Genomic DNA, 23,279 nt, shown 5'->3' on the forward strand with positions numbered 1-23,279 from the left:
CTTGATAATGAAAAAATCATAAAAACCTGTTGAAATAGAATGCTTTTCCATCATTATGTTTCATGATTCAGATTGAAGAAAAAGTCTAAAGATAGATGGGGCAGAGAGTATGCTTCCTTGTTGTAAAACAAGTAAAGAAATCTCAGTTCCAAGACTTGAATTAATTCTGTGGAAAAAAATTGGCCCTTCATTTTGAAGAATCCTATTTCAGTGAAAATTTCAAAAAAATTATGGATCTGAAATGATCTTGTAAGGGTCTTGACTCAGATCTTTGCATGAACAGTCTTCAATGCTCTGGTATAAAAATAAGTGTGAGTAAAAATATTTCAGCTGAAGCCAAGCTTGAATCATGTCTGATGAGGTTGCTTGTGGTTTTATCTCTCTGAATGAAAGTCTGAATGTGTTAATAAAACAAAGGATTCAGAAACACATCAACCTGATTCATAAACTAAATAAATACTGCTGTGTGGTGTGGACAAATTACTCATCCTCTTTAAGGGTCAATTTCATCTCCAATAAATAGAGTATAATGACATTTATATCCATGGGACATTTGGGGAGACATGAGATGCTGTACATAAAATGTTGGCACATTGAAATATTTAGTTTCCCCTCGTTTCTCCTATTATGTTAATCATTTATAGAAGAATAAGCAGTAGACGTAGTTTTTCCTCAGTATTTGACATCTATCCATAACTGTCTGATGCATGTTTTAGATTTACACTGTTCAATTACGTAGTCCCTAGTGGCTATTGAGCACTAGAAATGTGACCAAATTAAGATGGGCTGAAAGAGTATAATGCATACTAGATGTTGAAGACTCTGAATGAAAAGGGGATGTATGTATCTTATTAATAACTTTTATGCTGATTACAGGTTGAAATGATAATATTTGAATACATATATTGTGATAAAGTTACCTTCTAAAATGTGGCTATCAGAAAATTTAAAATGACATGCATTTTAAATGTGGTTGGTATTATTTTTTTATGTTGGACTACGTTGATTGATTCATCTATAGTAGAGAGAGATGAGTATGTTTGAAAATCTGTAAGTGTTGCCTTTCCAGAGTATTCACTGAGTTTTCTCATAGCAACTCACCCCCTTACCCCAATCCATCAGGAGAGGCATCCTCTTCTCAATTCTAACACTTGCTAATACCCTTACACTGGAATCTCTCTCTCAAGTCTAGATCTCTCTTGAATTTTATGCTTGAATGAGCAGTCACTTTCCAAACATTTCCTTTTGGATGTCTCATGATATTTCAAACTCAATGTGTGCCACTCAATTTCTATTCCCCCTTCTGGTGCCCCACCACACTCCAAGCTTCTCTCAAAGTGCACACTACTCACTCACTCTTAAAATTGTGTATTCACTCATTTATTCACCTATTCATTATTTATTCTGAAGTATGTGCCATATGTCAGATACTGAGCTAGGCATTTGGAATATACAGATAGACAGGATAAAGTGGTGTTCTCACACTTATGAAACATAGAATCTAGTGGGAGCAGTAGACAGTTTAACAAGAACAGTACCATAAGCAATGATACTGTTTTTCAATTAAAACCTCTGAGAACCATCATTTGCCCTCAACCAGTATCTGATTGCATCCTTTTAGCTAATGGCTAACTGTGGAAATTGCTAATGTGAGTGACAGGTTTTGATTCATGATAGATCGAGAGTAGACCTTGACAGCTCAAGATCTTGGAGCTTAGAATAGTGGTCAGAGGAATTATTGGTGTGATCAAAAGCTGCTGCCTCCAGCCTGGTCCCTGTGTCTGGAAGCCACTATTACTGGAGACCAGGGTGAGAGTGATCCATAAGGAAGTACCATTACCAGCTTCATGCAAAACAGGCTGTTCCTGAACCAAATTCCATGCAGAAATTGCCCTAAATCATTCTTTACATCCAAGGTACGTCTAGGTGCAGTATAGAGAATCCAGACTCTGGACTGAAACCATCCTGAATTTAAATCCCTGCTACTAGGTGTGTGGCATCATGCAATTTCCTTATCTGTAAAATGGATGAGATTACTGGGAGGATTACAGGAAATAGCATACTTGACCCCCTCCCAAAACAGTGTTTCAGGATGGAGTCATGGAAAGAGCATGGGCCAGATTTTCAAGGAAGGTCTTAATTTCAAATGTTCTGACTCTTTATCCCTATGATAACACGTGATTCTTGTAGGTTTTGAAATATACATGCTGGGGGTGGGGTTGAAAGATATACTACAAGGAGTCCATTTTGATTTAAGCATTGCACAGAAGTTAATAATGTGTGACATTTCTTCCCCTGTTTCAGAAGGGCCCTTTTATTGTGCAAAAACTGCAATCAACAGAACATACATATTTTTGCACAGCTAGTGCTGAATATTCCAAAGAATTAATATAATCTGTGTGTTTTTCAGGGGGAAGGTAAATTGATACAAAATCAAGTTTTAAATTTAAAATTGGGATGCTTATATAAGGCAAAGATGATGTTTATATCTTAATTTTCCATGTTACCTCCCACCAGCTCACTTTTCCTTCCCACAAGTGATTTTCTCTCCTCACATAGCTCAAGCCTTTATTCATATTCCTCACAAAGCATTGTTTTTTCTATGAAAAGGAGAGTATACATGATTTGCTTTCAGAGCTATTTCCCATTACTCTGTTCATGAATCATCAAAGTTGTATTTATTTCAACCAGTACAAAATTATTTCTGGAAATAAAATTTATAGAGAGAGCTGTGTACGAATTTAGGACAATGGGAAAGGTGTGATTTTTTAAAAAGCATCAGCAAGCTTCGGGCTGATGTGTAATATTCTATACAGTGTCACCAAATCCACTGTCAATTACTTCCAGGGCACATGAGTCTCACTTTTCCTCTGACTTTCTCAGAACAAGGGAAGGAGGGTCAAAGGGTGCATTACCTGAATCTCACAATAACATGAGAAACCATCTCTGCTTTATTTCTGTGATAGGGATTTCTGAGTGAATCAAGATATACTTCAACTAACACTGGTGGATAAAGGGCAGAATAGTTTGCCTACAGAAATTCTCTGATAAAATGAAACTTGTCACGTTTAATGACAATATACTATTCACTTTAACCATTTTGAGTGACAGATATATTTCTTATTTGAATACAGATCCAACCCTGTGTTGTTCAATCTACTTAAGCCTCAATTTGCTCAATTAGAATGTAAGTAGATAAGAAGACGAGGTGCTTCTAAGATTCTTCCAATTTAATGATTCTGTGATTTATGGCCTATTTCTTTATCTTCTTAGTAACATCACGAGTAAACATTTTTCTTAATGATTATGGGTCCTCATTTTGATTATGGAAAGATTGTTCCTAATTTTACCAACAGCTGACAATTATTGAGCATTTCCCATTAGTCATACTTTGCATTCTGCACAACACATGAGTATCACATATAATCCTAACAACATCCCTGTCAGGTCAAAGCCATCATCTATGTCCATTTTACAATTGAATAAGGTGAGGTTCATGGACATTAAGTAACTTGTTCAAAGTGGCCCAGCTAACCAGTGGTTGAGTTCCTACAAAGGCGGGTCTGATGTTAGAGCAGCAGTTCTTAAATCTGGCTGCAGGTTAGAATCACCTGGGGAGCTATCAAAACAGTGCTGATGTCCAGACCTCCCCAGAAATGAATTAAATTAGAACTTCTAGAGAGGCAGCAGTGTTTTCTAAAACCTCCTCAGATGACTTAAAATGAGTCAGAATTGAGAAGCGAGAATGAATCTTCTGGAGATTGCATGATTTAATTTTGTATTATGATTTCTCCTACTCATCGGCTTATGGACTTTGGCTTAAATAGTTAATTAACCCTTTGAACATCAGTGTTGGCTTCAAAAAGTGGGTGCCATAATCCCCCAGCTCATGAGCATTATATGAGACAATTTCCTAAAGGGGATAGTTCTGAACCTTGCCCTTGGTAGGCTCTCATCTAATATGAGTTCCTGTCTGCCTTCCTTGTCACTTGCTGTCAGTAGTTTCTGCTCACTACTCTGCGGGTCTGACTCCAGCATTTCCTTCACTCTCTTATTAGTTGGCCACTTCCAAGTCACTAGCGGCTAGGGAACCAGATAACCAGGAATAGATCTATTTTCTGGTTAAACGAAACTTCTCACATAAAATGGCAATAGATTATTCACTGTAAACATTTAGGGGCTGACATATTTCTAATATGAATCCAGATCCAGATTAGATGATTCTAAAATTCTTCCAATTCAATATAAAACCAGCACGTTAAGGAAAAACAAATAGGTTCTGAATCAGTGCTTATGAGTTTTCCTAAGTTGGTCTGGCTTGAATGCAAGGATTTGGTTTAGTGGAAGGCTCAAAGGCATTCCTTCCCACCCCCTCACCTCAGTTCAGGCCAGAGTATACAGTCACTAAATCCAAGAGTGTCATAGAAAAAGCAGAGGTCCAATTTAACTCCTAAGGATAGAGATGAGAACACTGAAGGCCAGATATACTATTTTATTCACTCAAGGTACATAATGAGCATTATCAGAGGAGGGCTAGAAGCCACTCTTGGCAGTTCTCTTCTGTTCTGGTTTCTTTCTTTGTTCATTCATTTAGCCATTCAACAAATACTTATTGAAGGTGTACAATGTGCTAGGCATTCTTCCAAGTGCTGTACTGCAGTGTGCATTGCATAGGACAGTGCACCTTGTTTCCTGGAGCTTATTTTAGGGGGATGAGACCAACCGCCATCATCACCGCCTGTTTTGTCAGTAGTCTACATTTAATAACCCTTGACTCTTGAACAGAGCCATCTGACCTTCCATGACCATTCTTTTTCTTTCTCTTCATGTTTACCTCTTTTCCTGCATTTTTTCCTTTATTTCTTCATAGCCAGACTCTCCAGGAACTAATCAGGCTCACTGGATTCCCCTAGTTTCCCTGCAATAAATGTCCAGACCTCTTCTAAGAACATTCCCTCTTATGGTTTTAGAGGCACATGTTCATTTTTAAAGACACTATCCTTCTCCTGTGAGGTAGCTCCTTAATGGGGTGCCAGGGACTGGGCCAAATAGTTTACTGGTGTAATAAAAAAAAATTAGAATTACTTAGAGAAAAATAAACTTTTTCCTCATAAAATTCTAACTTCAGCATATATATTACAATATTATATTATGTATTAGTGTACATAATTATATAATATGTTTATATTTATAATATATGTTATATATAAATTTATAATATCTACATTTTTAGGGGCTGGCCTGGTGGCGCAGCAGTTAAGTGCACACGCTCCCCTTCTCAGTGGTCTGGGGTTCGCTGGTTTGGATCCCAGGTGTGGACATGGCACTGTTTGGCATGCCATGCTGTGGTAGGCGTCCCACATATAAAGTAGAGGAAGATGGGCACAGATGTTAGCTCAGGGCCAGCCTTCCTCAGCAAAAAGAGGAGGACTGCCAGTAGTTAACTCAGGGCTAGTCTTCCTCAAAAAAAATCTACAATTTTGGTACGTTTACATTTATTTGTGTGGTTGTACAAACATTTTTACTGCTATGAGTGCACCAAGAAATTTGGAAACCAGTGCCTTAGGAAATGACATTCAAGAATCCCATCATAGTCCCTGAACATCCTGTCTTTGAGATGACACATCACAAATTTTTGCATCAGGCGGTTCCACTTGGACTTCTTAAATATGGATAGGTGTCCCATGTCATGCTGCAAAAAGCAACTCTGAGCCTAGAAGAGACCAAATTGCTGTTAGAGAAATTGGGATGTCAAGAAGTAATTCATAAATTAGCCTGATAGTAGGTTCAGGAGCCAGTTTGAGAAAAGGAGTGGGGATCTCGTTTGATCTCAAGCTAAGCTTACTTTCTATTTCCCACATGTCACATTCTTTCCCCCCTCCATTTGTTTGTGTAGATGGTTCTCCAGCTGAGAAAGATCTCCTTGTGACTGTGAAAATCTTCCAGTGTGGAGTGAAAAAAGCATGACCTTTGGAGTCAGGCACATTTGGGTTCTAAACATTCTTCAACATTTATGAGCTGCACAACTCTTGCTAAGTTATCAGTAACTTGAACCTCAGTTCTTCATCTGATAAGCAGACATACGAACACCTTACTCATGGAGCTGTTATGCAACTTAAATACATGTAAGTTGACTGGCTGTGCTAAGCATTAAATACATGTTTGCTTCCCTTCTTGTTTCCAAAAGTTGCTTTTCAAGGAATAAAACAAGTAAGCTTTTCAAAAAAAATTAAAGTATAAAATTCTGGAATTAACATTGGTGTTAATTCTCCATGAAACCTTCCCCCGTTGTTCCAATCAGAATCATATGCCTCTCTCTGCTCCAACAAGACATACTCATTCCTCTCTTTGGCGTCAATGTCATTCTGTCATACAGTATGTTTAGCAATTTGAATGACAGCCTCCTCCAGTGGATGACTCATTTCCCAATTGCAGGGACCAAAAGCATTTGTCTTTATGTCCACAACACAATGTTGTGCTCATAGAAGGCCATGTTCAGAGATTCATACTTGATTCAACAGGGATTCATTGAATGCCCTGCTATGTTCCAGTTGCTGGTTTTCCTTTATGGTAAAATTCACACATTCTTAATCCTAATATAATAAGTTATAATCTCTGCTCTTAAAGAATTCATGGTTCGATGCATTGATAAATCTTGGTTGGTAAATGAATGAAAGATAAAGATGAGTGTTGCCTGGTTCAGAAAAGAACTTCAGATACTGAAGTTGTAGGGATAAAATTGGGTAAAGAGTAGCAACTGTCATGAATTAAATATTTACCATATGCAAGGTTTATGGTAAATATTTGTTTGGTTAACTTGTTTAGCCCTCAGAATATTTCCATAAGCATATTTGTTATCCTCATTTTACAGACAGCAGAACTCGGGCCCAGCAAGATTTGGTAATTTCCTTGTGAGACACTGATGAGCAGCTTGCCAAGAAGTATCACACAGCAGCTGACACCAATCTAAAGATCGAAGAAAAAGTTTTAAGTCTTCCCCTAAAGCTACCGCCTGTGCTTAGAATGCCTGCTTACCTCAGAAATTGTGAGGAGAAAGGAAATGAATATTGTAATAGGCCAGCCATTCCCAAAATGCCATAGTATTAACCAAGCTGTGGCTTCCAAAATCAAGATCTGGGCAAAGTGAAGGGAAAAGAATCCCAGATTGACATTGAACATATTCATAGCCTCTAATTTCATCCACAATTCTTGGAAATATTCCACCAACTGGGACCGTGAAATAAATGTTCAAGGAATGAATTAGATTCTTTAAGGGAAAAAGGAACAATAACTAAGAATCTATTATATCAACTTACGAATGCCTTAATTTTGTGAATAGAAAATTATTACTATTAATAAATTTACTTGGGTGGAATCATAAGCAAAATACAATGAACAAACAAAACATTTTAAAAAGTTACAATAACTTTTTTTTCTCCTCTGGAGAAGTGAAAGATGAGTAGTGATTTTTAAATTGTCCTCAAACTGTTATGGAATTCAGTTAGAATAAATTCTTTTTTCTGAGTGGGGGTTGGTCAGTAAAGAGATACAAAATTCCAGTAGTTGTCTTTTACACTATCAGTACTGTTTCAGATGTTGATTGAGCTCTGGTTATGTTTGGAGAACTGGTTATGTTTTGTACATATGGATCTGTGCTCCTCTAGTTAGTGCTACAATTTACAAAGCGTTTTCAATGTCATCACCCATTTATATGTGCAAAGGGCTTTAGCCTATAAAATGATGAACAAAAACCAATATAATTCACTTAGATTAGCTCCAAGGATGACTTTCCCGTGAGCTGCTCAATGGATCTTCAGAAACAAGACACAGGGTCTCCAAGGCCATTAGTGTTTGTCTGCTCTGGAGGGGTCCTGGTCCTGTGGACAAGTAGTATGCATATGTGCATGTGTGTGTAGGTTTAATGCTAGCATTCATTTACAAGCTTGCCACATTATACTGGAGAGTCAGTGCAAAGGCTGGAAAGAAGTATCTCTTAGTTTAATGACTAGAATGGGTTTAAAATCAGGATACTTAAGAAAGTGAACAGGGTATAAGAAAGAGATTAGGATTGTTCAGAGGTAAGAAAGGTGAGAAATTTGAAACAAAAAAGAAAGAGTTATGAAAAGAATTCTAGAAAGCAAAAGTTTCATTTCAAAACTCACTGGTGCAACTTTTAAGGGATCTGTTGCCTTGGAAAAGTCCTGATGGGCTTATCTCTCGAGCCTCCATAAACCTTGGAATTCTGATGGCCATCAATAATTTTAATAGGTCATGTCTGTGGTGCCTCCCAGCGTGATCACCTTTTTCAACCCATTTATTGTACAGAGTAGGGGGTTACAAAAGCCCAGATAATTAACAGGTCTGAAATCATCAGCAAGACATTGATAAATGCTGGAGTTAAACCTGTGCTTCCTGACACCCACTTTCATGCTCAACCAGTAATTCTCTCTCTCTCTCTCTCCATATATATATATGTATGTGTGTGTGTGTGTAAATACGTATATATCTATATAGATGTACTAAAGAAAATTTATGGTAGAATTTTACCCTCAAAGACCCATACTCTTTTAGATAATGAATGATTATCTCATAGTTGTCAGATACTACTGGGGTCTTCTTTTCCACGGAGAAAAAATTTTATTTATTTATTTATTTATTTTTTTGAGGATGATTAGCTCTGAGCTAACTAATGCCAATCCTTCTCTTTTTGCTGAGGAACTCTGGCCCTGAGCTAACATCCATGCCCATCTTCCTCTACTTTATACGTGGGACTCCTACCACAGCATGGCTTTTTGCCAAGCGGTGCCATGTCCATACCTGGGATCTGAAATGGCAAACCCCAGGCCGCAGATAAGCAGAACGTGTGCACTTAACTGCTGCACCACCAGGACACCCCCCATGGAGAAAATTTTTAGGAAAACTAATTAAGGTTTGTATCATCTTCCTTTTTTAACCTAGGGCTTCCTGCCCTAAATAATGGGGATATATCTAGAGGTTTGTCAATTACTAGTGCCACCACTGATTCATGCTATGGATAGTATCTAAAATTTGTTTAGCATTTTCTATATTCTAGACCCTGCACTTTTAATGCCTTCAACTCTTTCAATAATCTCCCAATAATATTTATAAGGTTAGCGCTATTGTGGTTGCTATTTTATAGACAGAGAAACTGAAGCACAGAGAGGTTTTGTAACTGGCCTAAACCGACACAACTTGTTGCTGTGCTAGGTTGTGAGTCCAGGCTGTCTACCCTCAGAGCCCTCTATTCTTAATACAGAGCTGTGCTTCCTGACACACAGCCTTGTGGGATGCACATGATGGATGTCAACCTAAGGACTGAGCCTGAGTGTTTGTTTCAGGTCTGCAATTAACCAGTTCTGTGACCTGAGATGCCTCCTGCCCCTCTGTGAGTTCGTTTTCTCATTTCTTAATGCCGAAATATAATCCTTATTCTATCTGCCTCACAGTGATATAAAAATCAGCACTTTGTGCAAATTATTTTAAAAGAATTACACAAATGTCAGCTGTTTAAAAAATACATTCCAAAAAAATGAAATGTTCAATGTTAGCTAAAATCTCTTTAATGCTAATGTAAAACCATCCCAGTGAATTTTTAGTCTTCTAGAGACTCTGTCCTTTGAAAGACAGTATTTCAGGGAACCAAAGTGGTAGAGAAAGAAAGAGTAGCGCCCTGTCTCGGGGAAACCTAAGGAACTGGGCCAGACAGAAGTGACTTGGAGACCCAGTTCTTTGACACACTTGCTGCATGACTTTCAGAAAGTAATTTATTCTCCCTGAACTATATTTCCCCAAATGTAAAACAGGCTGTGGTTAATCCAGACTTCTTAGCTCAGCACCCAAGACACTGTCTCCCTCTCCTCCTTTTCTTTTCTGTTCTCCTACCTCTCCCCTCCTCTCATCGTCTTCTCCTCCTTCTCCTCTTCTCATCCTCAGTCCATGACAGTAGGTGAAATTAATTGAGCACACATACTTGCCATTATTGTCCTAAGACAAAGGAAACAGCTAAGCTGGGATGCTCATTTTTGGTTGGCGCTTACTCATGACATGAATCATATCCATACTCTATCTCTGTACACATCCTCTTCTCACTGCCCTAGTCTTGTCTCTGTTGGCTTTGCTCATTTCTAGGCATTTGGGATTCTCTCTTTCAGAGCTGCACACAACTCTACCCTCTTTCACACTGCAGACCTCTAAATAGTTGAAATGGAGTTTGGTGTATTTCCTCTAAGTTTTTCTCATGCCTTCCCTGTTACGTTGACCTCTGACTCTCATGAGAAGGAACTTGAGTTTCTTAGTGTCCCTCCTTGAGTGTGGTGTCCAGTGATAAGGAGTGGACTGACCAGCACACAGAAAGATAAACCTACTTTCTTTGTTCCATACATGCTACTCATGGGCACACATCAAAATACTGCATTTGCTTCTTTCATTTAGCTCAGAACATTCTGTTGCCTTATACGAAACTTGTGGCTAATTTATATATGTGTCCCTTTACCCCTTTTGCCCTCCCCTCAACCCCTTCCTCTCTCGTAAGCACCTATCAGTTGAACATGACGCAGTCTACACAGAAATCAAAATATAATACATGCACCTGAAATTTACACAAGGTTATAAGCCAATATTACCTCAATAAAATGACTTAAAGGCAAAAGAGATATGCACCCAAATTTCTCTAACAAAAGTGCACTTGTTGTGCATATGTTATTTTATCTTATTTAAAAAAAAGAACTTTGATTACAGTGAATTATTTCTGGGAAAAAACAAAGAATATCTTGTAACTATTCATATATATTTCCTGTCATCAAATGCTTTGCAATCCTCATTGTAATTATTGCAAAACAGCCCATGATATGGTCCTTGAGGGGTGGAAAAGTGTCATGCTCTCCAGTGAAGGTGAGCAGGACATAAAATCAGAGGGCTTGAGGTCCAATGTTTACTCTACAACTTAGAGGTTTTTACAGGTTGCACCCTGAAAGACTAATATGGATCAAAGTATGGTGTCTGTGTGCCAGCTCTGGACCTATGGCTGCACCTGCCTGGAAGGGGCACCCTTTGGTTATTTACTTAGAAACTATTCTCCAACTCTCCCTCCTCCTCATAATAGGTGAATAATGATACATAAGTAGTCTGTCCCATAGGGTCACTAATTCATTCATTTACTTAGTCAGTCATTCTAAAACCCTTTTTAGGATTCCATCCTATTTATTGATTAAGAGTGCAGGCTTGGGAATGAAACATATCTGGTTTGCATCTGGGCCTCACCGCTTACCAGGAATGTCCTGAGGAGTTTGCGGAAGCTCTTGGAGCCTTGGTTTCCTTAACCAGAATATGGGAATAACAATACCTTCATCTCAGTATTGTTGTAAAAATCAGAAGAGCTAAAATAAAGTGCTCCCTTTGGTGCTTGGCACAGATTAAACCCTCCAAAGTATTCAACTCTCGTGTTTTATTATTACTTACTTCTCCTGAGATGGGTTGTAATTTTCTCCAAAGAACTTACAGAGGAAAATAAATTCATAAAACAAAATTGGCACATCAAATCTTATTATTGAACATATGAGCCATCTGATTGTTTTCAAACTACATGATTTAAAACTAATTGCACAGTACAAATAACTAGAATCTAGGCTTGGTCTTCCCACCTGGAAGAGACCACACCAGAAAAGCCAGAAACAACCTATAAGTCCGAGAAGAACATTTCAATCTGTCTAGGTTATCCTAGACATCCAATAAATGTTACAAGATTTTTTTCAGTTAGCCATTTTGATGGAGGAGAGTGATGAGGATAAGCAGTGAAAGAAAGTGGAAATACTAGAACTTAATAAAAATAAAGGTTTTGATTCTGAGCCCAGCTGCTAGGTGACCTTGGACCAGCCTCTTAATGTCTGTGATTTTCATTTCTTTTGTAAAAGTGGTTTGTATAACCTGTATTACTCTGAATGACCTACAGGATCCAAGAAACCTCTGCAAATTCTAAAAGCCTATGTCATCGCAGGTTTTCCTCATTGTTATTAATGACATTTGATGTGTAACAGATGAACTGCTGTCTTTGTTTTAGAATTTCCAATGAAATGGGTCTCAGAAATTTCTACTTGTGGACAGATATATTTGTTTAGGTATTACTCGCCTATTTGTAAATTTCTTCTTATCAAACAGTGACTCCATTTCAACACAAAACAAAACACTGATGACAAAACAAAACCCAGAATACACAAACATAGTATCCATCAACATCTGAGTTCATTTAAAACCCAGTCCAGAGACAGGGCAGAGATTTGATTTCCTTCCCATGGCATCTTCCCCAGCATACTGGTTAAGGATCTGGCAGCTACCTGGATGCCTGTTGGCCCAGCCAGTAACATCGTATACCTTGCAGTTGATCACTACCCACTGGTCAGCCTGCTGATTGTGTTTCTGGATCTCCTGCCAACTGTAACTGCTTAGGATTTGTCTGGGCTTCTCATAACACTTCCTATTTGCCTCCTGTTTCATAGAAGCCTTGATTTTCTCATCTTCCTCTGGTTTCAAGTTCCCCTGATGATTCTCACCTAGATAGGGCTGTCTCTTTCCTAACAAGACTCCCACTGCCCTCAGGTTTTTCTTCAAACTTCATCATCAATGAATCCTTGGGATTTCTGGATTGACTCCTGAAATTTCTACTCCTCACCTCGGATTGTATCATTAAAATGTCCTCTTCCTCTCCTTTCATTCCATTGAAGTATGATGCCTACTCAGAAAACTTTTTAGCTTAGTTGTCTCATCATGAACCCAAGAGCGAACTACTTCTTAGCCTCTAACTTTATGTCTGTCCTGATTCTTTTCTTCCCTGATGGAGTCTGAGACAGCTTCCCTCCTGGGAGTTAGGACCTGTCTCTCTTCACTTCTCTCCCATGATGCTCTTCTCTTACTACATCCTCCTTCATCATTAAATATCTCTTAGGATAGAGTTGGGTCCAATGCCAGTTGGGCTGAATGTTGTGGAGTGTCACATGACTCCCCTGCTTTGTTTCATGCTGGATTGGACTCACCAGCCCTCTGACCTGCCAGTGAATGAAGACATTTAAATTTTTTAATTTGACATGTGTGGGTTTACCAAAAGACAACATCAATGATACACTACATTATCTCTTTTGTTTCCCATTCAAAGCCCACTAAATCTGTCAATATGCCTAAAGTTAATAGTAACTGACATTTGCTAGAACACATGATGATTTACACAGCCCCTGTTGTATGCATTATCTGATTTAATTCTCACATTGATCTTTTCAGGAAAGTGCTATTAGTGTGCCATATTCCAGGTAAGAACACAAAGGCTGAAGAACTCAGGTTCCTGCCTGAGTCACTCTGTCAGTGACAAGCAAACTGGTGCATGAATTCAGATTCTCTGATTCCAAATCCCAACTCTTTCAACTCTGCTCTGCAAACCTAGGGTCTAGACATTTCCCTATGTCTACAACTTTACTGAGTCATTTAGAAAGGAAGCAGAAGGACACATTCCATTCTGGTTAGGGGAAGTAGGGACTGGGTGAAAGGTCCTAATTTTAAGAAAAGAGGCAGCATGACATAATAGAAAGAGCCCATTCTCGTATTCAAGAATCTGTGTCAAGGGATTCAGCAAGTCACTCAGGCCAAGATTTATGTACTAAGTGTTTCATTCCAGTGCTATGTATAATCGCGAAAAACCAGAAATGACCTACATGTCTAACAATAAGGAAGAAGGCTGATTTATTATATCTATATATTGAATATGATGTAAATATTAAAAACAAAGCTTTATAGAATTTTTAATGGCATGTACTCATGTTTGCAATGTAACAAGTGAAAAAATCTGCGATAAAATTCTGTGTACTGTATAAGATGTGATTGAAAGGGAAAACACCAAGATGTCGGCATTAACTCTCTTTGGATTATAGTATTATTGATGTTTCTTTCTTCGTTATTCTTTATGGTTTGTTCCAAATTTTCTACAAATGAATGAATATTACTTTTCTAAATTGAGAAAAACAAGAGTTCTTTTTTGCAAAATAAAATACAGTACCAAAGAAAGAAAGGAAAAGCATGGATTTTGGATCTAGATGTGTCTGGGATCCAATTTCAGCTCTACCACTTATTAACTGTAGAACATCATGCAAATTACCTACCTTCTTTGGGCTTTAGTTTTTGCATCTATAAAATGAAAGATTAAGCACAATTTTCAGGATTACAGTAAATTAACATAAATTCTATGGTATTTACACAAAAGACCTCAGTAGTTTCCATGATTTCTGTATGAGCATCTCACAAATTCAAGATCTATACATTTGGTACATTTGGTGGGTTAAATACATAAATTCAGGATAGCTCCAGAATTTCAGCATAATTGAATTTTGAGGGCAACAATCTGGTTGGAAGTTTGTTACAGGTTGTAGCCACTCCTGACACGGGAAGGGTTAATAATCACTGGAAAAGGCTTGCCAACAAACTGTGACCCAGAGGTGAGAAGGCCGGTTAGCCAATAACAGATAAGACCTCCATGGGGAGGCAACCTAAGCCAGGCATGGTCGCCTGGGGGCACAGATGGAGAAATGATATCAGGAGCAGGAGGGGCCATTGCCTAGGAGGCCTTGCATGCTCTGATCTAAAAATATACGAGCACAGCAATAACATGATAATATCAAAACAGAGGCCGAGGGAGGGCTCCTTGAGAAATCACTAAGAATTCTTGGCATTCACTAATTACATTGTCCTGAACATCTGTGTATGTTTAACAGTTGTAAGCTATGTATATATTGAAATGCTGGTTATAATAAACTCAGAGTGGCCATCAGCCATCTCTGCATCTATCCTGATGTATACATTGGATTGCGACACCGACACAGGCATGGAAAACATTTTTTCGGAGGAGTTGGCTGGCACCTTATGTAATCATGAGATAATGTCATTTTGTCATATCACACAATGCTGACCCACTGGTGTGTGTGTGTGTATTGAGGGAGATAGCTGAAGACCTTCACATCCCTCCACTGGCTTTACCATTGACAGCACTTTGTGCATAGCAGGGACTGTGTAATTGTTAGTTTTCTGTCTGTCCCTGCTTGGATACCAAGTAGGCTATAATGATAGCTACCCATTGCTTTAAAACATTTGTACTTGTGTTATTTTGGAGGCAGCAAGACTGTTTACAATACTGTAAACTACATAAACTTTGGAGCAGAAATATCCAAGCTGGGTATTCTTGCACTGGATTCTCATTATCCTTGTACCTCAGCTTTCTTATTCTACAAAAAAAGATGAACAAAACTATACTCATAAGTTTGTAGAGATGAGTACATTATGTTATATATTGCAAGAAGCTAGGCTAGCACCAAATACCCAGAGTTACTCAGAAGAAGTGGCAGCTAATATTATTATTATTGTACATTTTTATAATTTTGCTCAACAAGGTGGTTGCCTGGCCCTGTTAGTTATTCTCTCAGCTCCCTGGGCTTCACTTCATTTTTTTTATTTGGTTTTCTTAAAAGTCATTTAAAGGACCATTGTTATCAAGGCCCAGGTACCTTATCATTTCAACAAACATCATTTGAAAAACATCCCAATGAGTTAGTGGTGCTTTGACTTTGAAGCATCTCATGGTTTCATTGCAGACATTCAGGAAGGACTGCTTTAGTCACAGAGGCTCACAGCACTCAGTTGGTCTCCTGACAGCTGGTGATTGATTGACCCTGGTCTTCCCATGAGCAGGATTTAAGGGGGGCAGCATAGCCTCATATTCTTACAGCCTCCTCAAAATCACTTACTCTTGTGCTTTCAGCTACTGCGTTGTCTCATGCAGAGAGTGAAGAAATGGAGACCTAATCCTAAAGAGGAAAACATGAACACCCAAGATTATTTTCTTTTCAACTTGTCAAGGAATATATGAGAAAGGCTAGAGAATAAAGCAATAAATTATATTATCAGGTTCAGCTGGGTAATAATTTTGCCTGATTGGTTTGTCACTGTACTCATAGAGTCTGGCCTAGGATTAGATTCTCACTAAATATTTATTAAATAACTGAATACATGCATGAATGAATGACCAGAGTTCTGGGACCGAGTTTCAGGTTTGCCAGTGACCTTTAGCTGGTCACTCAGGTACTTCATTTGTAGAAAGAAAGAGTGAGTATTATTGAAAAAAAAACCTAACAAGTATTGCAGAGGCTGTGGAGAAAAGGGGACTCTCATACAATGCTGGTGGGAATGCAAACAGGTACAGCCACTGTAGAAAACAAGATGAAGAATTCTCAAAAAGTTAAAAATAGGAAAACCATATGATTAAGCTCTTGTACTTCTGGGTATTTATACAAAGAACATGAAAACACTAATTCAAAAAGATATATCCACCCTCTCTTCATTGTAGCATTATTCACAAGGACTATCTTCTGGATTAGGCACTCAAGATGACAGATATATTCAGCTAAAATTTATGGAGTTTCTACTCTTGGCTATGTCCTTCACATCTGTTATTTTTTCTTCTTCTTCACAATAGATGGGTAGGTATTTTCACTCTCATCTTAGAGACAAGTAAATTGAAGGTCTATTTGGTACTTAAGATTTTTAACCAGGGCCTGAATTGGAAATTGATCGCTGGTCTGTATGACTCGAAGATCCTCTGTTAATTGACCATAGGTAATTCAGTATGCATAGTGTTAAATATTCATGCTTAGTTTGTTTGACAGGCATGGGATTTGTCAATCATTACATTTGGTTGTTGGTTGTAAGAGTCCTTATTTTTTCCCTTTTTGGCCTTAGTAATTCTAAGCTAGTAAAAGGAGTTCCTCTCAGCAAAGATGGAACATGTTTTTCAAGAAGACTTTTGGAAAGGCTAAAGGGAGAAATATATAGACATAATGTTCATAGTTTATTAATTCAACAAATATTTGCCAAGGTTCTTTTACAAGCTGGATGTTGAGGATACCAATAAGAACAAGACAAAATCCTAACCCTCAAGTGCCTTGGTTCAATGTGTGAGAGAACCATTTATAGGATGTTATGATATCACAGAAAAGAGAGGGGCCCAAACTGTCTTTGGGAATTCAGGGAAGCCTCGATGGAGGAGTCCTTAGGATGAGTTTTGAAGAACAATAAGGCCCACCAAGAGACTTATTGGAAATGGAGATTCCTAAATGAAAGATTTGCCCTGCAAAGCAGATACTGGGACACAATCACTTGCCTAGTAGCCTAATCTATCTTCCAGGGATGGCCCCAGGTCTGGGGGTTTCTTTACACAGACATGAAGGGCAAGTGGAGAATCATTGTCTATAACAGAGTCTATTCTCTTGCTCTGTGTCTGTCTCACAGCTCATACAACATTCTCGGCATTTCCCCAACCATCAATTCTTTCTCCTTTGTCACTAGATAACCACAAGTCCATTAAAAAGTGTTTCATTCTATATCTTCAAGCTACCTTCTGTTCTTTTCCTTCACTCTGGCAACTTCTTGAAAGGACAGTCTTCAAGTACTCCTACCATTTCTAAGAACGCTGTTACTTCCATGTAGACTGGCTATTACTCCCATCAACCACAGAAATCTCTCCCCTGGGTTACCATGATTGCTTAGCTGCTCAAACCAGGAGATCCTGCTTAGTATTCCCCCTCTTAATCTCCATGTAGCATCTGGCCCAGTTAACCAGACAACTCTTTCCTCTTCTGGCTTCTGGATATTGGACTCTCTTGGCACTTTGCCTTCGCCAATCATTCATCAGCTTCTCCTCCCATCACTTGAGCATTTCCTAAGATTCTGCCTCCTTCGCATGTACCTTGTCTCCAGGTGCAAAAGTGTTGACTCTCATTACTTCACCACAAAGGTTTCTTGAGGTGTCTGCCTCTAGTTTCGAACTTTTACTCTGGCTCTAAATCATAGTTGGCAATCTGGTAAAGCCCATGGAATTCTTCTTGGAAAGGTTTTTTAAACACAAAATACATAATATTATAAAAAAGCTCAGGTATGTTAAAAGGATGATTAATGGTCTGAGGATCGATCTGCACTGTCTAATAGAACTTTCTGCCATGATGGCAATGTTCTACGTCTGGGCTTTCCCATACAGTAGGCACCAGTTTCATGTGCCTACTGGGGACTTGAAATGTGGCTAGTATTGAAATGTGGTTGCTGGGAATAACTTTTTAATTTCATTTCATGAATTCAAATTTAAATGTAAATAGCCACATATGGCTAGTAGCTAGCGCATTGGATCAGTATAGATCTAAATATTTATTTCCTCATACCTCCTAGATGACTGTTAGCAAATTATACTCAATTTGCCTCAAAACTGATTGAACCCCATTCTAAAATAGCTCATTCTCCTGACATCTTTTTTATTATCAATGCATTATTCATCACCAGGTATCCAAACCTCTCTCATCTTTTATTTCACCCTCTTACGTGTCATTTTTTCCTAAAAATAGAAAATATTTATTAAATATTCACTGTGTCTGAGCATTGTGTTAACTGTTTCGTATATACTATCACATTGCCCAAAAAATTATGACGTGGGAACTATTGTTTTTTACACTTTGCAATAGATTGTGGAGGTCAAATAAATTATCGTGTATGGTAACATACTCATATCATTAATCAGCAGATCTACGTGTTTCTAGTTTTGTTAAAAGTACTAATTTCTCACATAGGCTCAACCAAACTCATTAAGAAGTCAGGATGTGACTATTGAGGACTAACACATGAGACAGTTTCATTGTAGTGACAGAACAGTTTTGTGTCCTAATTTTGGTGGTAGTTACTTGAGGCTATGTGATAAAACTTTATAGAACTGTATACCAAAACAAACAAACAAAGAATAATAGGACAAGCAAATACCGATGAAATCCAAATAATGTATGCACCTGAGTTAAGAGTATAGCATCATGGTCAATTTTCTGGTTTGGACTATGGGCTATGGTTATGCAACATGTCAGTACTGGGAGAAGGAGAAGCTAGCTTCGGGGTACATGAGAACTCTATGCTACAATTTTTGCATCTCTTGTGAGTCTTAAACTCTTTTAAAATAAGAAGTTGTTAGAAAATCAAACTCATATTCAGTTTAACTTCTCCCTCCCTGTCTAAAACCTTGGCTGAGTTGGCCTAGTAACTGGAGAGGCTTTCTTCTCTATTCCCTCTGTTATTGGAGTGTGGAGGAGAGAGTAAAAGTAAGAATCTTCTATTCATAGCTGACATTAGTGAGTTCAGCTGATTTTGCTTTCTTGTGATTCCTGTTCCCTTATATCAGAGTTCCTCAACATAAGCACTATTGACATTTTGGGCCAGATAATTCTTTATTGCTGGTGGGTGATGGGACTGTCTTGAGCATTATAGGATGTTCAGCAGCATTCCTGGCCTCTAGCCTCTAGATGTTCATAGCAAACACTCCTTATTTCCCCACAAAGTCATGCTATTCAAGCTGGTTCTCTAGATATTTGCCAGTTGTTCACTGGGGGACAAAATCACCCCTAGTAGGGAATCTCTGCCTTACAAGCACGTGCCCACAATGGCAAGGATGGAGGGGATGGATAAGGTTCCTATAGGCCTCATCAAGGAAAGAAGACTAAACTCTAAGGAACTCTTGAGCATTTGGCTACAACTTCTAGCTGACTCATAGCTGATGGCAAAATGCTGTCCCTACACTGTAGTGGTCTGCAGTAACTATGAGGCAGCCAACCTTTTCTCCCTGCCTGTCTTTCTCTGTGGCTTACTGGATTCCTCTGCTCAAATGAAGGGGCTGTAATTGCCCACTTTTACCCCACTATGTCACAACATTAGTTTAAACAGAAACAAAATCTTTGTAAATATAGTGACTATGGAGGAAAATGATAAATTGTTCAGGCCCATCTTCTCCTAAAAACCTTATTCACCTGATATATCCCTTAGAGATATTCCCCCTTTAACCCACTGCTATCTATAGTTTCCTCTATTCATTCGGCATATAGTCAATGTGTCTTGGATTGCTAACTACACATTGAACTATGTAGAGCATCCTAACTGAAACAAAGATCATAGAATGTCAAATGACCTAAAGTCAATGAACCTGAGAGAGCATAGAGTTCAATGCTTTAACAGGTGAGCTATAGAGCTATTGGGACTCACCACAATGTCATATATGGAATAAGTTATCAACCCAGTCTGTACTCAGGTTCAATAACCCAGGGTCAGGGACATTTTAATAAAAGTATTCCCCAAAAGCAACAGTTTTTGATAGGAAATGTAGCATGGGAGTTGAGCATCAACTGTGGAGGTAGATAGATCTGGTTTCAAATTTCAGTTCCACAATTAAACAGGGTATGTGACATTGGGAAAAATTTGTGACTTTTCCAAATGTCATCTATAAAATGGAGATTAAAGTAGAATCTAATTAATAGATAGTGTTGTGGAGTAATTGATATAATGTATTCAAACTTTTTAGCACAGTGCTTGCCCCATAGCAAACACTTCATCATCTACATCCTCATCATCACAGCCTGGCGTTTTGAGGTTTAGAAAAGTCTTTCACATACATTTAATCTTCTTTCGAGTTAAGTGTTAGTTACATCTATAGCTGAGTAAACAGTTTCTGAGATACACTTGATTTAATTCACACATCTTGTTGCATGAAAACACAAGCATAAGTCTTCTGATATAATACTCATGCTTTGACATCTTGTCAAGATGGCAGTGTGAGCAGACGTTGAACTCGCTTCCTCCTACAAATACAACCAAGTTACAACAATTTTTGGAAAGATTATCCCAGATTTAAAACTGAAAACTGGATAAAAAAGAACCCCCACAAAAAGGGACACTCCTAATGAAGGCAGAAGAGACAGTAATTCCTGCTAGAGAGGAAAAAAGAATCTTTGGGAGCAGCGGAGCTTCACAGCTTTCCAGGTGGGAGCCACCATAAGGTATGCTGCCCTCCCTGGAGGAGTGAGGTCCGGAGCAGGGGAGATACTGCTATAAGCACACTTCAGACTCAGCCAAACTGAGACCGGGGTCTTACTGTCTGGCTTTGCTGGCTATTAACTGCAATGAAGATACCTCCATAAAATCTATTGGCTGAAAGCCAAAATGACCTGGGTCTTAAAGAGCCCATGCACAAACTCACTCATCACAGCAAACTAAAATCAACAGAGAGACAGCTTATAGTCCTTTGGTGAAACGAGACTCACTTGGTGGGCTTTGGGGGCATCTTGGTGAGAGGAGGGACCTCTCCGGAGATTGAGACATTGGTGGGTCCATTGTTCTGAGCTGGTCAGGGCATGCGGAGGCAGACCCCTGTGGGTGCCATTGAGGTTCATCCCTTGGGCTGTTAGCCCAGGGTCTGCCACACCCACTAGAGAACAGACTAAATCCAGTTCAGTCAGGGCAGGCAACCCGCCCTAGGGGCTGACCCACCTAACAGCAATCTCTCAGGTTACATTTCAGCCTGCATTGACTGGATGACTTGATCCTCAACAGGCAGGCAAGGGTGTCTGCCTCTGTGGGGCAGGGCCTGTGGGAGGACCAGGTGAAATGTGGGGGGCATTGTTGGAGAGGTGAGGGCCCCTGCAGTGTGTTATTGGGGTACACTCCAGGGGGTTGAGAAGTGTGCATGGACCAGGACTGTGCTGACAGTGTGTGTGGTCCTGTGGGGGGTGATGTTTATCAGCAGCAGAAGACCTGTGCTTCACAAATAGCCATAAAAAGGATCAGCCCCACCTTCCAAAGCCTGAAACAATTGAGAGCCACAGTGCATAGGGTCAGCCCCACTCAGCTGTACTCCTAAGAGAACTGACAACAGCCTTGTAGGCCTGAGGCCTACCACAACTGTAAGCCCCTGAGCCTAGCAATGAGCTACACTAGGTACCAAACTGATGAAGAGGAAAATTATAATAGGAGTGTGCTGATAGACTTTGTAGCCAACAGTGCTGATGCTCCCCAAACCAGATTTACAAACAGCTGGCCAGGGAAGGAAAGATTAGACTCCCTGGGTACCTGCAGTGGGAGTAAGCCTGCCACAGCAGAAGGACACAAGGAGCTCACAAAGGGGTCACTCCTGGTTCTTATAGACTTGTAATGAGAGGGAAGCACACTGTGGGGCCTCATAAGGCATTTCATACATAAGACGAATTCTCCAAGATCAGGAGACATAGCCAACACACGTAATAAATAGAAATCAGCACAGCGAAACAGGCATAATGAGGAGACAAAGGAATACTTTCCAAGCAAGGGAACAGTACAAAACCCCAGAAAAAGGGCTAAATGACACAGAAACTAGTGTCTTGCTTGACAAATAGTTAAAATAAAATATCATGAGGATGCTCAGAGATATGGGGAGAAGAATGGATGAGCACAGTGAGCACATCAGCAAAGAACTGGAAGATATTTAGAAAATCAGAAATGAAGAATACAAGACTGGAAATGAGAAATTCACTAGAGGGACTCAATAGCAGAGTAGAGGAAGCAGAAGAACAGATCAGCAAACTAGACGAAAGACTAGAGGAAATCACCCAAGCAGAACAGAAAAGAGAAAAAAGAATGAGACAGAATGAGCACAGTCTAAGAGAACTATGGGACAATCTCAAGCATGCTAACATTCAGATTATAGGGGTCCCAGAAGGAGAACAGAGAGAGAAAGGGACAGAAAATTTATTTGTAGAAATAAGATGAAAATTTTCCTAACCTGAGGAAGGAAACAGACATCCAAGTTCAGGAAGCACAAAGAGGCCTACACCAAGACATATTGTAATTAAATTGTCAAAAATTAAAGACAAAGAGAGAATCCTAAAAGCAGCAAGACAAAGGCGACACGTGACATATAAAGGGAAGCCCATAAGACAATCAGAGGACTTCTCAGCCGAGACCCTACAGGTGAGAAGAGAATGGCATGACATATTTAAAGTGCTACAAGGAAAAACCTATAGGCAAGAATAGTCTATCCATCAAGGTTGCCATTCACAATGGAAGGAGAGATAAAGTGCTTCCCAGACAAGCCAAAATTAAAGGAGTTTATCACCAAGAAACCAGTTCTACAAGAAATGCTGAAGGGACTTTTTTAAGTGGGAAAGCAATGATGACAAATAGAGATAAAAAAATTATCAAGAAAACAAAAAAACAACAGCAAGAAAACAGGCAATAAAATTGTTTGTAAGGTAAAAATAGAGTACAGGTAGCAGATCAACTACCTGTACAGATAATACGAAGGTTAAAAAACAAATGTACTAAAATCACCTATTTCAATGATAAGAGTGTAATGGCTAGACACACATTAAACAAGAGACTCTATATGTTTTGAAAAATATATA

General features: G+C 39.0%; 1 protein-coding gene across 3 annotated transcripts in view; it reads right to left on the minus strand.

Moving 5' to 3' along the window:
• The window catches only part of LOC124232176 (uncharacterized), a 45,239-nt gene that overhangs the window by 12,872 nt on the left and 9,088 nt on the right, over positions 1–23,279 (minus strand). For 2 of the 3 annotated variants that reach the window (XR_006886789.1, XR_006886788.1), the window contains one exon: positions 15,795–15,854. The exons of the other annotated variant lie outside the window; for it this stretch is intronic. The gene's annotated coding sequence lies outside the window, so the exon portion shown is untranslated. The remainder of the gene's footprint in view (positions 1–15,794; positions 15,855–23,279) is intronic. 3 annotated transcript variants of the gene reach the window in all.

Source organism: Equus quagga, unplaced genomic scaffold (genome assembly GCF_021613505.1).
Source record: "Equus quagga isolate Etosha38 unplaced genomic scaffold, UCLA_HA_Equagga_1.0 HiC_scaffold_308_RagTag, whole genome shotgun sequence".
Lineage (NCBI taxonomy): Eukaryota > Metazoa > Chordata > Mammalia > Perissodactyla > Equidae > Equus > Equus quagga.